At 35.5% G+C, this 15,891-nt stretch overlaps 1 pseudogene; it reads left to right on the forward strand.

Moving 5' to 3' along the window:
- The first annotated feature begins 12,193 nt into the window (after positions 1 to 12,193).
- On the forward strand, positions 12,194 to 15,192 carry LOC113046401 (glutamate decarboxylase 1-like; annotated as a pseudogene).
- The last annotated feature ends 699 nt before the right edge of the window (positions 15,193 to 15,891 follow it).

Here is a 15,891-nt window from a genome sequence, read left to right on the forward strand (position 1 = left end):
TGACATGAACCTTCCACTGAAGCTCACATCGGGTGCACAGAGTTAAAGACTCCATGTGTGTCAGAGAAGACAGCTGTCTATACCCTCAATTACACTGCACACTAAACAGTGTTCAACACCTGTTATAGAGGATGTGTAAAAGACTTAATAAGTCATTTATAAAATGTTCTGCAGTCCCTAATCTGAAGTATATTATTATTTATCTTATTTAACATTTAATTTTCACATGTTGGTGTAATATTCTGAGCTTGCATTTGACCCTTTTTATTCATTTTAAAGTATACTAAATATGTTTTTGTTTAGGTGAGATGAGAAAATGCATGTTTTTACATTTTACATCTTTGCATATGATTTTTTTGTGTGCTTTCTCATAATGAAGGTTGTTGTTTGCTTAAATGTACAAGACTTAAAAATAATCATATCCATAGTTAACAAACACTGAGAGACATTCTGATATGGTAGAAAGATTTTTAGCTTTAGCTTCTTGCCTAGTTCTTAAAATATCTGATAATGTTCTGATTTCTCTTATACTGTAGCTATAATGCAAAATATGAACAAAATGGATTAATGAAACATCACAATTCCTGCCATTTCAACCACCATCTATTTACCTGCCACTAGGACCGCAGTTATTGGGTCTTATAGCCCTTGGTCCCTTTGGTCAGGATATGAGATCTATATAATAAACATAATGCTCAATATTTATTTCATAAAAGTTGTTTCAAATGTGCTCAGGGAAAACAATAAAAGTTATGTTTAACTGAAAGCTGCATCTTTGTCTCTGCTGAATTCCAGACATCAAGAAATAAGATAGCTTAGATGTGACAAATACCAAAGAAATACATATATACTTTAACCCCATAGAAAATCTATGGGCTATTGTGAAGAGGAAGATGAGATGTGCCAGACGCAAAAATGCAGAAGAGCTGAAGGCAACTATCCGAGCAACCTGGGCTCTCATAACACCTGAGCAGTGCCACAGACTGATCCACTCCATGCCACGCTGCATTGCTGCAGTAATTCAGGCAAAAGGAGCCCCAACTAAGTATTGAGTGCTGTTCATGCTCAAATTCTTTTCATGTTCATACTTTTCAGTTGGCCAATATTTCTAAAAATCCTTTCTTTGTATTGATTTAAAGTAATATTCAAATTTTCTGAGATACTGAATTTGGGATTTTCCTTAGTTGTCAGTTATAATCATCAAAATGAAAAGAAATAAACATGATAAAAATGAGTGACAACATTTTGCAAACAATCAGTGTTTTTTTTTTTTTTTTTTTTTTTTTTTTTTTTTTTTTTTGAGCACACAATTTCTCTTCAGGCTTGAAAACATTCCTTCTCCAGATTTATTATAAAGTATACAGGGTCAGCACGAAGAGAAAATGTCCAGCACATCCTGCAGTGGTGTATTAAGAATAACCTGACCCCCAACACACACACACAAAAAAAAGAAAGAACTCAGTGAACCTCAAGAAGCTCAGGGCCACAGAACACATTTTGAGCATTGTGAATATCCACACATTCATATTGTTCTAGATCTCTGATACATCTGCCATTGTAAATAAATTCTCTAATACCTCTGCCATGGTAAATAAATTACAAATGAGCACATTTATTTCCTAATATTTATTTCGTGGGGAAGTCGTGGCCTAATGGTTAGAGGGTTGGACTCCCAATCGAAGGGTTGTGGGTTCTAGTCTCGGGCCGGACGGAATTGTGGGTGGGGGGAGTGCACGAACAGCTCTCTCTCCACCTTCAATACCACGACTTAGGTGCCCTTGAGCAAGGCATCGAACCCCAAACTGCTCCCCGGGCGCCGCAGCATAAATGGCTGCCCACTGCTCCGGGTGTGTGCCCACAGTGTGTGTGTGTGTTCACTGCTCTGTGTGTGTGCATTTCGGATGGGTTAAATGCAGAGCACAAATTCTGAGTATGGGTCACCATACTTGGCTGAATGTCACTTCACTTCACTTCACTTTTAATAAGTCTAAAAAAGCATGGTAAAAGTGGAAAAGCTCAGCATGTCTATTAAAAGTGTAAACATGGTGGCTCTGTAGTAGCCATCAAAATGCAAAATATATTGTATTAAACACAAACTATTGGCATCATCAGGCTTATATGGGAAAATATATAGCTCCATTTGTTTAAACATCAAACCTAGTTTTACAAGATGTTCAAGCAATGTTTTGAGTTTGGGGATAGGGGCATCTGTTTGCTGACTAATGACGGACAGTGGTTATAGCATAATTGAATAAAACTTGAAACATTATTAATATCATTATAACTGATTATTAAGAGCTGTCTATATCTACTTGACAACAGGCTGTTGTGCATTCGAGCTTATATACAGCAGCCTCTTGAAGATATTATGTTTTTAAAGCTGAAATGATTTCCTGTTTGAGAGCCACACAAAAGCACACACACAATAAGCTGCTCGGATGAGTGACACAGCTTTTAAAATGAGAAATGAGTCTAAGAATGTGAGAAAAGAGAGACTGAATTAGATGAATTACTGCGATGACCCTAACATGAACATTTTCTGTCATAAAGAATCAATTCTATTTTATTTGAAAGAGTACACATCAGACATACATTTTTTATATATATTTGTATTTCTTCAAAAATTACAATCTAACTTTTAGTTTCTAATGATTTCTGACCTTCACTCAAATCTGTGTGTTCATTTCTTCTGACAAATCTTAAGTGAGTAAATGAACTCACTGCTTCCATCAAAGACTTACTTAACTTCTGTTACACTTTCCTTTTTTTTTTTTTTTTTTTTGTGAATATCTGTGATTTTAAGATTTTGTTTGGATGACAGATAAATCCATTGTCGAGCTGATGACTAAGAGATAAAAGTGACTGTATATGAAAAAATATATAAAACACTATGATTATGCAGAAAATTCATATTCAAGCACATTTGCATTTATTTATCTGACCTTACACTCTCCTGTTTGACCTTACAAAATTAACTTGCACAAATGCATCCAGGCAGCTTTTTTTAATGGTTATGTTTTTAAGTTTTGCAGACATCATAAAAGATACACTCTTAAGAATAAAACAACTTGTTCCTCCTTGTTCCATGTACAGTCATGGCCAAAAGTTTTGTCAGTGACATAATTTTGTGTTTTGCAAAGTTTGCTGCTTATTTGTAGATTTTTTTTTTCATATGTTTCTATGATACACTGAAAAACAATTATATCAAAGTATATCATAAGATGTAGAAGCATTTATTAGCAAATATAAAATATAATGAGTCAATATTTCGAGTGTTGACCCTTGTTCTTCATAACCTCAGCAGTCCGCTCTTGCATGCTGCATACCCAAACTTATCATATTATTCCCTTTTACCTACACTGAGGTAAGCTACTGAATACGTACACTTAAGCTGTACATGGCAGGTTATAGTCTACAGCATTACATGTTTTTATTGACATGCACAATTGTCAGTGCTCTTAACAACAGTTATTAGCTGAATACATTAATGAATGACAATTTACATTGAACATGAATAAATACATAAAGAATTAAAACAAAATGAGGACAAAAAATAGACCAAGGTTTGGTGAAACACACACAGTCCTCAATGATGCCTTAAGTCCCTCATTTTGGTGTGTGTGACGAGTGGGGCAGGGCCGAGAGCCATTGGAACGAAGCGAGGAGTGATTTGCAAATGAGCGACACCTGCGCCACTCACCGGTCTCGAGTCCCACGGAGGAGATCGAAAGGATACAAAAGAGAAGCTGTGATAGTGAAGGACGAGAGAGAACCAGGCCTGGGTTTTATTTTGTGCTCGGTTTTGTTTGTGCGCGGTAGTCGTCCGTGTGGTCCATCGCGCTGTTTTGTGTTTATTTTGTAATTAAAGTTTTGATCCAAATGTCCACTGGTTCCTGTCTCCTTCTTCCCGTGACTATTACGTTTTAATATTGTTATATTGGTGCCCAAACCCGGGAGGAATGAGGGATGTCCTGCCAAAGGTCCCTAGACACTGTGGTGAATCCGCGGTACCATCGAGCAGGGCAAGGAGTCTGCGCCGTGGACGCTCAAGGCAGTGGGTTGGAGTGAGTTGCAGAGGGGACGGAGCCTGCTGCATCCACCAAGAATGGGGAGGAGCAGGGAACGGGGGACTCCTGCCGGCTGCCCGAAACTCAAGGAGCCATCGCTGTCCACCATGCGGCGAGAAAGTATATTCTCTGTATATTTGGTCATTATAAGGCTGGAGTATGGCAACATTAAGCCCTTTTAGGAAAAATCAAGCAAAAAACTTGGGTGTTATCTGTGATAGTGCTTTAAAATTTAACTCTCAAATTAGTGAAGTTGTCAAAGTTAGCTTCTACCAATTAAGATTGATTAGTAAGAACAAGCCTTTCTTAGCACGTACAGACTTGGAGAAGCTCATTCATGTTTTTATTTTTTCTCGATTAGACTATTGCAACTCACTTTATTACGATCCTCATTCACAAATTTTGGACGGATTAGAAATGGTTCAAAATTCAGCTGCAAGACTACTGACGGGTACTCGGAAGTATGATCACATTATTCCAGTTTTGAGATCATTGCATTGGTAACCAGTATCTTATAGAATTAATAAAAAAATATATATTTTTGTTTTTACATCCCTGCATGGTATAGCCCCTCCATACATTGCTGATCATATTCAAGTTCAAGAGTCGAAGAGATCATTACGATTGAATGGACAAAATCTCCTACATGTTCCTCTATCAAAATAAAAATTCCGAGGTGACCGTGCATTTTTGGCAGCTCCCCCAAGGCTTTGGAACAGTTTGCCAGTGTCTTTGTGTCAATTATTTTCTCTGACTGAATTTAAGAAGCAGTTAAACCTTTTTTTTTATCATTAGCCTTTGATCAGGAATGAGTGCCGAGATATTGTTGCTGTAGTTATCCTTTGGTCTGTCTGGAATGCTGTGTATTGTTGATTTTAATATTTGCCTTTATATTCTTTTAGTTGAACTTACTGTACAGCACTTTGGTCAACTTTGTTTTTTTATTGGGTGCTTTATAAATAAAGTTGGAGTCAGTCGAAGTTGGAGGCAGTCGAAGTTGGAGACAGAACACCCACTCACCCATAAAACATACCCATGTTCTTGACATCAGAAATATTTCACGAGTTACAGATGAGTATAAGAACTCTAAGAAATGTAAAATCAAAATAAACTGCATACAAAGTAGCGCTGCTTTTAAGGGATCAAAGGCAAAGGTGAGTGATTGTATATGCACAGTACATAGAGTGCTTATAGCCCAATACCACACAGCAATAGACTAATGCACTCACCCGCTCTCACTAATGTAAGCCTATAGACCTGCTTTTCATGAAATTAAATGTGAATTTATGGTTTCGGTACATGCGGCATGTTGTTTTATAACTGTGCTGTTTTTGTTGGTTTACATTTTTTAAACATGTGCAATGGCTCTGTGAGCTCGTGTTAATATGAATAACTTGTACCATATATTACTTCATAAGAAAATAGCTCTGAAGCCTTTTTGGAGTAAATTCCTAACTTTCTCACAAGCATCATAACATTTTAGCCATTTGCTCAATTTACAGCTTGAATTTAACTATCCTAAATTCACACAATAACAATAATAATAATAATAATAATAATAATAATTATTATTATTATTATTATTATTATTATTATTATTATTATTATTATTATTATTATTATTATACATTTTTTGTATATATATAAAATCATTTGATATATCAAATATCTAAATAATTTTAATTATGGGCACATCCATTATTCAGTTAAACAAAATTCCTAATGTGTGCACTCATGTAACTTCTGAAGATATTATGTTTCATAGTCTGCATCATGGATTTTCATTGCTCCTTATTTAAAACTGTTAAGAGTGTGTTGTGTCTAATTGGAAGATCCCACTCACCAATAAACTGAATACTGTTGTTACAAGGATTTTATGCTCCTTTTGTTTCATCTGTCTGTCCTTACTTCACATAAAAAAAATGCATTAACACTGCAATACTGGGAACATAAGCAATTTCACATCCATTTATGACTAAAATCTTCTCTAAGCTTTGAAGTTCTTTTCACCTTCACTTCAGATCCTGGCAGACGTGATGATATACTGACACTGACTGCTCTTCTCTACCTGATTCTATTCTGTCCCTGCTGTCATAATCGGCATTCCTCTTACATCTCTTCCTAGCCTTAAAACAAGCACAATTAGGCATTTAACACACTTCTGTTAGTTATATTTGTACAATTAAACCTACATAACACATAAAACATGTTTATCTCATTCCTTGTCATGACAGCATATTGATGAAAACAGATTTTCCATGACTATAATGCTTGTTGGTGAAACACTGGCAGGTAATTTTTAGGAAGAAAATTACATCTCAGAATTACTTAATACACTCAGGATTTTTGAGGTCCAGTGTGGGATACAATATCATGTGAGAATTTAAAATTTTCTTACACTGTCTTATACAATTAAGTTCAAATGTGTTATTACAATAACACAAAAATTACAACATTTTTAAACCACTGTAAACCATATACCTTTCGAGTTGATATGGCTTTTCCAGATAAAATGATTCGAAGAACTAATTAAATTCTTACATCACTGACAAAGGCCTTTCCCAAATGCCTTTGGGTTTGGACAACCAAATCCTCACAATCTCTCAGGAAAACAGAACTATTTTATTAGATAGCAAATTTGAATGAATTTGTATGAAAACATGATTTTTAGAAAAATGTTCGGCATGAAGGTCCACCCTTTTATTTTTTTAGTACAGCCTTTAAAACAAACTATCTGCATTAATTAAAATGAATGCCAAAGCAAACAAAAAAACTAAAAACTGTATTTCATAAAATAAATATTAAGTTTGTAATCAACATATAAACACAATTGTCTTCCACTTATCAATTGCAAGATGATTTCTATCAGGCTGGGGACAGTTCTGATCACAGATGGCTGTATGACATCAAGAAATGGCAAAGGCTTAGATCATGAATGTTAATTAAGTGCAGCATGAATAATTATTATTTATTAATTTTTTTCAATGCTTTGATGAACCAGAGCTGGTTTATATAATTTTATAATTGTCACTCATGTGTGAAACAACATGCTCTCCTAAAAGACACATATTTAAACGATTTCAGGTTCTTATTCATATTTGTATCAGCATTTTATTTGATTTTAAAACAAAACTCTTTTATGAACTACTCATACTACACGAGAAGTTTTGTCAGTGAAAATCATTTTGTTGACTTGTGTACATATGTCTTAAGATGCTATAAACACGTTATTCTATAAAACATAAAATATTAAGAATTCTTAAACCATTAACTTTGACAGCATATAGGACTGCAGATCTGTAATGGCTGGTTTGAAAAACTCCTTTCCTCAAGTAATTTCACGTGGAATGAGCCAGCAAAGCAAATTCATGTAATTAACACTAAAATTGCAAAACACAAATGTCTATATTTGCTTAAGTGATTTGTGTCGTTTACTTTGTAAAAAATTTTATTTACTACCATGTTGCATGTCATAAAGACCCACTGGAGTGTTCAAAAAAATTAATTTGTGAATCTGCTTATCCATATAAGTGCATAATCACATTAACAAGCATGTCAATAGATCCTAACGTACGTATGTAGCTAATTAATACTCATGTTCACCAAGTTTGGGGAATTTTAAAAGCTAACTTATAAACTGTACAGGTGTGCTGTGAATGTACAATTTTCACTGTGCATATAAAACGCTATGTGCTCAAGCAAGCATACCAGACTGCAAGGCCTGCTGGGGTGTGATTACTGGATGCCTGCTTGAGAAAACAAACTGCTCTTCAATTTGACTGTGCACCAGAGGAATGATTTTCAATAAAACAGACCTCCTGCACTGAAGTGCAACATTTAGACCTAGGAAGAAGGAATGAAAATGTGGTATATTTATTACATGGAATATTACAGCGGGCTAAACCACAGGCCAGCTCCTACGTTTTTCAGTCATATGTGCATGTATCTGAGGTTCCTGAATTTAACACCAGCAGCACACAGGCCACGTTCACACATTAGAAGCAGATTATGGTTCTTAGTCCTATTTTAACTGATTAATTATGCTACTGTCACTACTCACACCTGTAATTTTTCAGGACTCACAAACCCCATTTTTCACAGTGGACCCAAACTGGACTGGACGTCACGATGTTGGCACAACCTAAAAACAACAAATATCAATGTCAGACATCACAGGTCGGTACTTGGCATCAAATCAACATTGATATTAGACATTGAATTTACATAGAATTTTGGTCACCTGACATCGCAAACGAAATGTAACCAAATATATTTTCTGATAGATCAGTTTTCCACAATACTTCAAAGAGACACGCTCCCTAAATATCACAACTCAGCAACTCTTCATCTAAAATTCACAGTTTCTCACGTACAAATACAACTTTAGTCATTCATGCACGTGGATTATGTAATTACGATATCTCCAACTATACTTTCTGAGGCCTTTTGTACAGTTTAGGGTCTCATTCAATGGGACTGCTAGAAATCTTAGCCCTCACGCCCACTTTTTTTGGTGAAACTCCTCTTAAGGACTGTGTACACCAAGGTCAATAATTATAATGATAAATATAATTATGATGTTATAAAATTCATTCTAATTCTAAGAGAGTTGTAACAATAACAACACAGAGAAGCAATTTGGTTAAAGCATTTTTTTTCCAGCTGATACAATAAAAACATTGATAGCCAATCAAAATGCGCCTGACTTTATAGAGGTCAAGCATTAAAAGCAGCAGTGCACACTTATAATAAACAGAATGTTATAACATCTGTTGGTGTAGATGCTAAGCTATCATTCTAGTGATCTTTATAGTATTCTTTCTTGGCATAAACAGGCCGAGTATTTTCTTCAGTTTCTACTTGTTTCTTCTCTCATTTTTAAGCAAACAATTAATGTCAGTCACATAATCTTGCAGAGCATTGGGGCATAATAAATGATCAAAATATAGAAATTACACACAAAAAAATACTTATTTCACTCATGTCTAAAACAACAACAAAAAAAGGCATCCATTAGCCAGTGCTTTACCAATACGTGGAATCTTCATTTAATGTAGAAAGGGACTATTCCATTCAGTGAAGTTGCCATGGCTGCACTTGTGCCAGGCAAGGTAATGTTCAAGGACTAAACATGGAAATAATTTAACCAATGAGACTGATGGAAGCAGTGTGGCCAGCCTGATTAAAAACCGTGAAAAGAAATAATAAAAACAAGCCTTCATATCTCACTCGCTGCTCCCTCTATTCACTTCGGCCAAGCTATTTGCACACCATTTGAAAGACTGAGCTCCATTGTGCTCCTCTTAAATAGGATCTCTGCTGGCCCGCCCTCACTGAAAAGCTAAGACACCAGCTTCTATATATCTAAATGTAGTCATATGGACAAAATGAAATCTGATTTGCATCAAAGACAAAATAATAATAATATTTGTACACTCTTAAAAAAATAAAGGTGCTCCACAATGCCATAGAAGAAACGTATTGTCTAAATGGTTCCATGAAGAACATTTTACATCTTACAACTAGTGCTGTCAATCGATTAAAAAAAATTAACTAATTAATCGCACAATTTTTTTAAATTAATCGCGATTAATCGCGATTAATCGCAATTAAAAGACTGAAAACTTTTTGGATATGTAAATGTAAAATGTAAATAATTAATGTAAACTCAAGACAAAGAAACTATTTAAATTCAAAATATGATTGTTTATTGGAATTTTTGTTTAACTTGTAACACAGATTTTCTCATGTACCTACAACATACCTGCAATAAACCATCAATATCCTCCAAATTAACTGTTGGCTTGAAAGCCATATTTATTACAGAAATAAAAACACAGGCATGTAAGTATCATTTGAATTTCAAAACAATCAATGCCAATAAAAAACAAAAATGATTTCCATGTTGAATTCTAAGTGGACTGCAAAAACTTCTTAATAAATCTGACAAGTAAAAGATTCTTTTTTTTTCCTACAGCATGTTGAAAAGAAGCCAGCAGGATTTATAAAAGTGAAATAATTGGCCTTGAAGTACAGTGCTTCTGTTGCTTCACATAAACCTGCTTTTTTTTCTTTCTTTTTTTTTCCCTTTCTGTCAGTGTGGAGGAGTTGAAGAGCATGAACACATTCATATCAGTTAAGAAAAGAAGAGAGAGTTTAAAAAGTTGAAAACATGAAAATTAGCCATGGTTAAAAAAAAAAAAAAAAGCATGGTTATATGGTTAACCACGGTAACCACAAATTAAACATGGTTTGCTGCACTATAGTTCATGGTATTTGTAGTAGAACTGAGGTTATACAAATGGTAATCAGTATGCCAAATAACAAAACAAAACAAAAATGGAGGGGTACTGGACCATAATCACAAATCATTTGTGAGAATAATGTGCAATTTGTCAAGTCAAGTCAATTTATTTATATAGCTCTTTAAACAAAATACATTGCGTCAAAGCAACTGAACAACATTCATTAGGAAAACAGTGTGTCAATAATGCAAAATGATAGTTAAAGGCAGTTCATCATTGAATTCAGTGATGTCATCTCTTTTCAGTTAAATAGTGTCTGTGCATTTATTTGCAATCTAGTCAACGATATCGCTGTAGATGAAGTGACCCCAACTAAGCAAGCCAGAGGCGACAGCAGCAAGGAACCGAAACTCCATCGGTGACAAAATGGAGAAAAAAACCTAGGGAGAAACCAGGCTCAGTTGGGGGGCCAGTTCTCCTCTGACCAGACGAAACCAACAGTTCAATTCCAGGCTGCAGCAAAGTCCGATTGTGTAGAAGAATCATCTGTTTCCTGTGGTCTTGTCCTGGTTGTCATCTGAGACAAGGTCCTTACAGGGGATCTGTATCTGGGGCTCTAGTTGTCCTGGTCTCCGCTGGGCAGTAGAGGTCCTTTCTAGGTGCTTATACACCATCTGGTCTGGATATGTACTGGATCCAGGTGACTGCAGTGACCCTCTGATCTGGATACAGACTGGATCTGGTGGCTACGGTGACCTCAGAATAAGAGAGAAACAGACAAATATTAGCGTTGATGCCATTCTTCTAATGATGTAGCTAGTACATAGGGTGTTATGTGAAGTGTTCCCGGTTCCAGTTTACCTAATTAATGCAGCCTAAAAGTCCTTTAACGGATTTGGATATTAAAAGCATATTAGTATGTTATGTGTAAGCCAGGTTAAAGAGATGGGTCTTTAATCTAGATTTAAACTGCAAGAGTGTGTATGCCTCTCGAAGAATGTTATGTAGGTTATTCCAGAGTTTAGGCGCCAAATAGGAAAAGGATCTGCCGCCCGCAGTTGATTTTGATATTCTAGTTATTAGCAAATTGCCTGAGTTTTGAGAACGTAGCGGACGTAGAGGATTATAATGTAAAAGGAGCTCATTAAAATACTGAGGTGCTAAACCATTCAGGGCTTTGTAAGTAATAAGCAATATTTTAAAATCTATAAGATGTTTGATAGGGTGCCAGTGCAGTGTTGACAGGACCGGGCTAATATGGTCATACTTCCTGGTTCTAGTAAGAACTCTTGCTGCTACATTTTGGACTAGCTGTAGTTTGTTTACTAAGCGGAACTACCACAATAAAGCATTACAATAATCTAACCTTGAGGTCATAAATGCATGGATTAACATTTCTGCATTTGACATTGAGAGCGTAGGCCGTAATTTAGATATATTTTTGAGATGGAAAAATGCAGTTTTACAAACGCTAGAAACGTGGCTTTCTAAGGAAAGATTGCGATCAAATAGCACACCTAGGTTCCTAACTGATGACGAAGAATTGACAGAGCAACCATCAAGTCTTAGACAGTGTTCTAGGTTATTACAAGCAGAGTTTTTAGGTCCTATAATTAATTTTTCAGAATTTAGCAGTAAGAAATTACTAGTCGTCCAGTTTTTTATATCGACTATGCATTACATTAGTTTTTCAAATTGATGTGTTACACCGGGCCGTGAAGAAATATAGAGCTGAGTATCATCAGCATAACAGTGAAAGCTAACATCATGTTTTCTGATGATATCTCCCAAGAGTAACATATAAAGCGTGAAGAGTAGCGGCCCTAGTACTGAGCCTTGAGGTACTCCATACTGCACTTGTGATCGATATGATACATCTTTTGTGTTTGTTTAGATCTGCTCCCTGCTGAGGATGGAGAGGAAGCAACTAAGCACTTCATCCAGGAGCTGGTAAACATCTTGCTGGCCTACATCAGTAAATCCCTCAAACTTTTTTCCACTATCTTCACCGGCTTCAGCCTGGAGCTCCCTGACCAGAAAGATAACCTGGAGCAGCTGTTGGTGGACTGCAGAGACACACTTAAATATGTGAGTATGTATATATGAGTTAAAAAGGTAAGAACAAGCTAAATAACATGGGTTATTTAGTGGAGGCTTTTGTAAATGTTGTCCTTTAATGCTGTCATATCATCCAAGATTTTTCAACCAACTGTCAACTGGATATGACATCATTGGTCTGGCAGGAGAATGGTTGACTTTCACAGCAAATACAAACATGTAAGTCAAGAGTTAATTTTTTTTTTCAAAATTCATATCATAATTATGAATGAACAGAACAATTAATGTATAAGGGTGGCCAGGGATGTTTGCAACACATTTAAAATTAGATATAGGGATGAAACTTATTCTGTTCCAACATTGATTTATTGTATTTTTTATCAAAAAATACCTATTTTTAGCAGATAGTATAGTAATATAATGTATTATTCATTATATTTATATTAGCAAGCTTGAGATTATAATTTCTTTAAATTATACAGAAAGATGCTGACTGAATGTGTTCTTGCTGTGTATTCTAAGAAAAGAGCAAGTTTTAAAAGGATAGTGCACCTAAAAATGTCGAAATTGAAGTCGAATCACTCTCTATCGCCTTCACTGTGCACTACGAGCCATCCACTCTACAAGAAATACACTGTGAAAAAGTCACTGACTTAGCTGGCAGCTGCACAGCATCTATCTAAGTACAGGGGGCTGAAACTTTGGATTCCAGAGAGCATTTGATTGGTCAGAAGATTTGACAAGACAATGAAGTACGATGTGACATCAAAAAATTTGAGTTGAGCCGTTTGGCGGAAGTGATGAACTGCAAGCTTTGAATGCTTATATCTTCTAAATGAAAATTTTGTCTCTGTTTTGGAGTGCACTGCCTTATAGATAATCTTAAGACTTATCTATTTATACTAACACCCAAACAACTTTCATTTAGTTTTCATGGGGACTTTAACTCTGCAGCCCTCCAGGAATTGAGTTTAGCACCCCTGGCTTAAGTGGACAAAATGATTAGAGAAGTCACGACATATATGACATCAATGACATTAAAGATGCATTTAGAAAATATATGTTTTTTCATTTCCAAATTGACTTTAAAGCAAAGTTTTTTTCTCATTTTGCCCATTCCCATTTATTTTACATTTCTTCAAGGCACATATGTTCCTCTCTGTTTACAGGTTCACTTATGAAATATCCCCGGTCTTTATATTCATGAAGTAAGTAGTTCTGAGAAAAATGCATTCAATTATTGGATGGCCGGAGGAAGATGGAGATGGCATATTTTGTACCTGTAACAAGCTGAAAGCACAAAAATACAGGAAGCATTTATATTTGCCTTTTGAAAAATGAACATTGGAACTTTTCCATCATTTGTATTTCATTAAGCAGCTAATGGCTTTCTCTGCAGGAGGCACCAATCTGTACAGTGTGTTGTTGGCCAGGTTTATCTCTTTCCGGTGGTGAAGACCCACGGGATGTCTGCGATACCTCGTCTGGCACTGTTCACCTCTGCGCACGTACATGATTTCATTATTGTTTCCTCTTCTCTCAGCAGGCATGCTGTGACAGTTCCACTTACTCTCTGAGACACATAGCCAAACACATTTCAGCTATTACCTCCTGACCCGCTGATTGGGAGGTCAGACGTTACGTGTCACAGCAGTGTTTTTTAAAAGTGCTGATAAACTAACATTAATTAGAATATTGAATGTCTTGTTACGGTAAAGCAAACGGTCAGAACATGTTAGCTGTTTACCTCTGCATGTTTAACATACGCTTTCCTTATTAGAGTCATTATTCAATCAAGAAGTCAGCAGCAGTTCTCGGCATCGGCTCTGAAAATGTTATAGTCATCAGATGTGACGAAAGGTAAGATTGGTGGATGGAATCATAAGTTCATCATTTGCAATGTGTCCAGTTTACCAAGATTAATAAAATGGTCAGTTTCTCTCTGTGAGGGGGAAGATGATCTCATCAGAACTGAGCTCCAGCATTGAGGCAGGAGAGTTTAAGGTCTTGTCTAGTCAAGTAATATGAGCTGACTCTGAGCTGAATATTTAAAAGGGGTCATATGAAATTGCTAAAAATATTATTTTAGTGTATTAAGTGTAATGAAATGTGTTTATGCGGTTTAAGGTTAAAAAAAAACATTAAAAAAACTCTTCTTGCTTTCTATGCCTTTCTGAAACACATACATTTTTAAAGTTCATCGTTTTGTAAACAATTACTAAGAAACAGTAAGTAAAACTGAATTAAATGTGAAATTTTTAAGTAGAAAAAACAAAACAGTATTTTCTTGTAAAGGCCAATTCTCACTGCTCCGACAGATGCAGCAACAGACATGTTTGTCAGGTTTTAGACTCTGTGCCTTTTGCCATTGGTCAGTGCTTATTTTTGTTGACTGACAATGTTCTGTGCAATTAATTATGAAATTTACTGGCAATTTCATTGCAAAAATTGTCTTCTACATTTAGAAAATCCATTTTTTTATTTATTTTTTTACAGGGTCTGGTGCCATTCTATGTCAACACAACAGCAGGAACCACAGTCTATAGAGCCTTGATCTCTGAATAAAATAGCAGACATTTGTGAAAGGTAACCTAAATCAATCATTTTGATTGTATAATGTGTTCCTGTTGCTCAGTGGCATGAGCAACGCCAAGGTCATGGGTTTGATTCACTGGGAATTAATGAAGTGGTTGAGGAAAATTTACACATTCAGTGCCATGATAATTGCTTTGAATAAAAGGCTCCACTAAAAGCATAATTGTTAACTGGGAAACAGAGCAACACCCAGTCCATTTAACTATTGGGAGTGCAGATATCATTGTTTTATGGTGTTATACTTTGGCACAAGAAAAAAATAATCAAATAAAAAAAAACTCCAAAAGGGATCATTTTAACTCTGTCAGAGATTGAATGATTGATACTTGCAAATTTGCTGTGTGCCACAGAACAACGAGGTGACTGTTTGCACAGCTTATAACCTTTTCTGATCCCACTGTGTCTATTGGAAAAACAACAAAATATTTTAGAAATTCTAATATATATTTTCTAATATATTAGGGTAACGGGATCTAGAATATATTCATGCAGAATAAGGCATAAAAATGTGCTTTATAAGTACAACAAATTGACATAATGCTAGTAATATAAATGCTAATAAGCAACTTGTTCTAAAGTGTTATCATATGTTTTTAGTAGGTTTGTGATTTTCACCTACTTGGACTGTCTAGTTGCTTTTAAATCTTGTTGGCTATTGAAAGCATGGGCTGCTTCATCTAGTTTAAATGTCAGCAGTCAATTCTCAGGAACCTTCTTCAACAGCTCTCTGTTTCGTTTTCTTTTAATCAACACAAAGTGCCGCCTTCATTGCCATTACGTATGGTGTTCTCAAGGAAAATTTATGTAATTTTACCACCAAAAGGATTGTGGAGAAAGCACATTGACATTTACTCTGTGAGGATGTGTTAATACATATAACCCACTCACCTCTGTCTGCCTAAAAACTTACTTTCTTACTTTCATTT

The sequence above is a fragment of the Carassius auratus genome, chromosome 27 (assembly GCF_003368295.1).
Source record: "Carassius auratus strain Wakin chromosome 27, ASM336829v1, whole genome shotgun sequence".
NCBI lineage: Eukaryota > Metazoa > Chordata > Actinopteri > Cypriniformes > Cyprinidae > Carassius > Carassius auratus.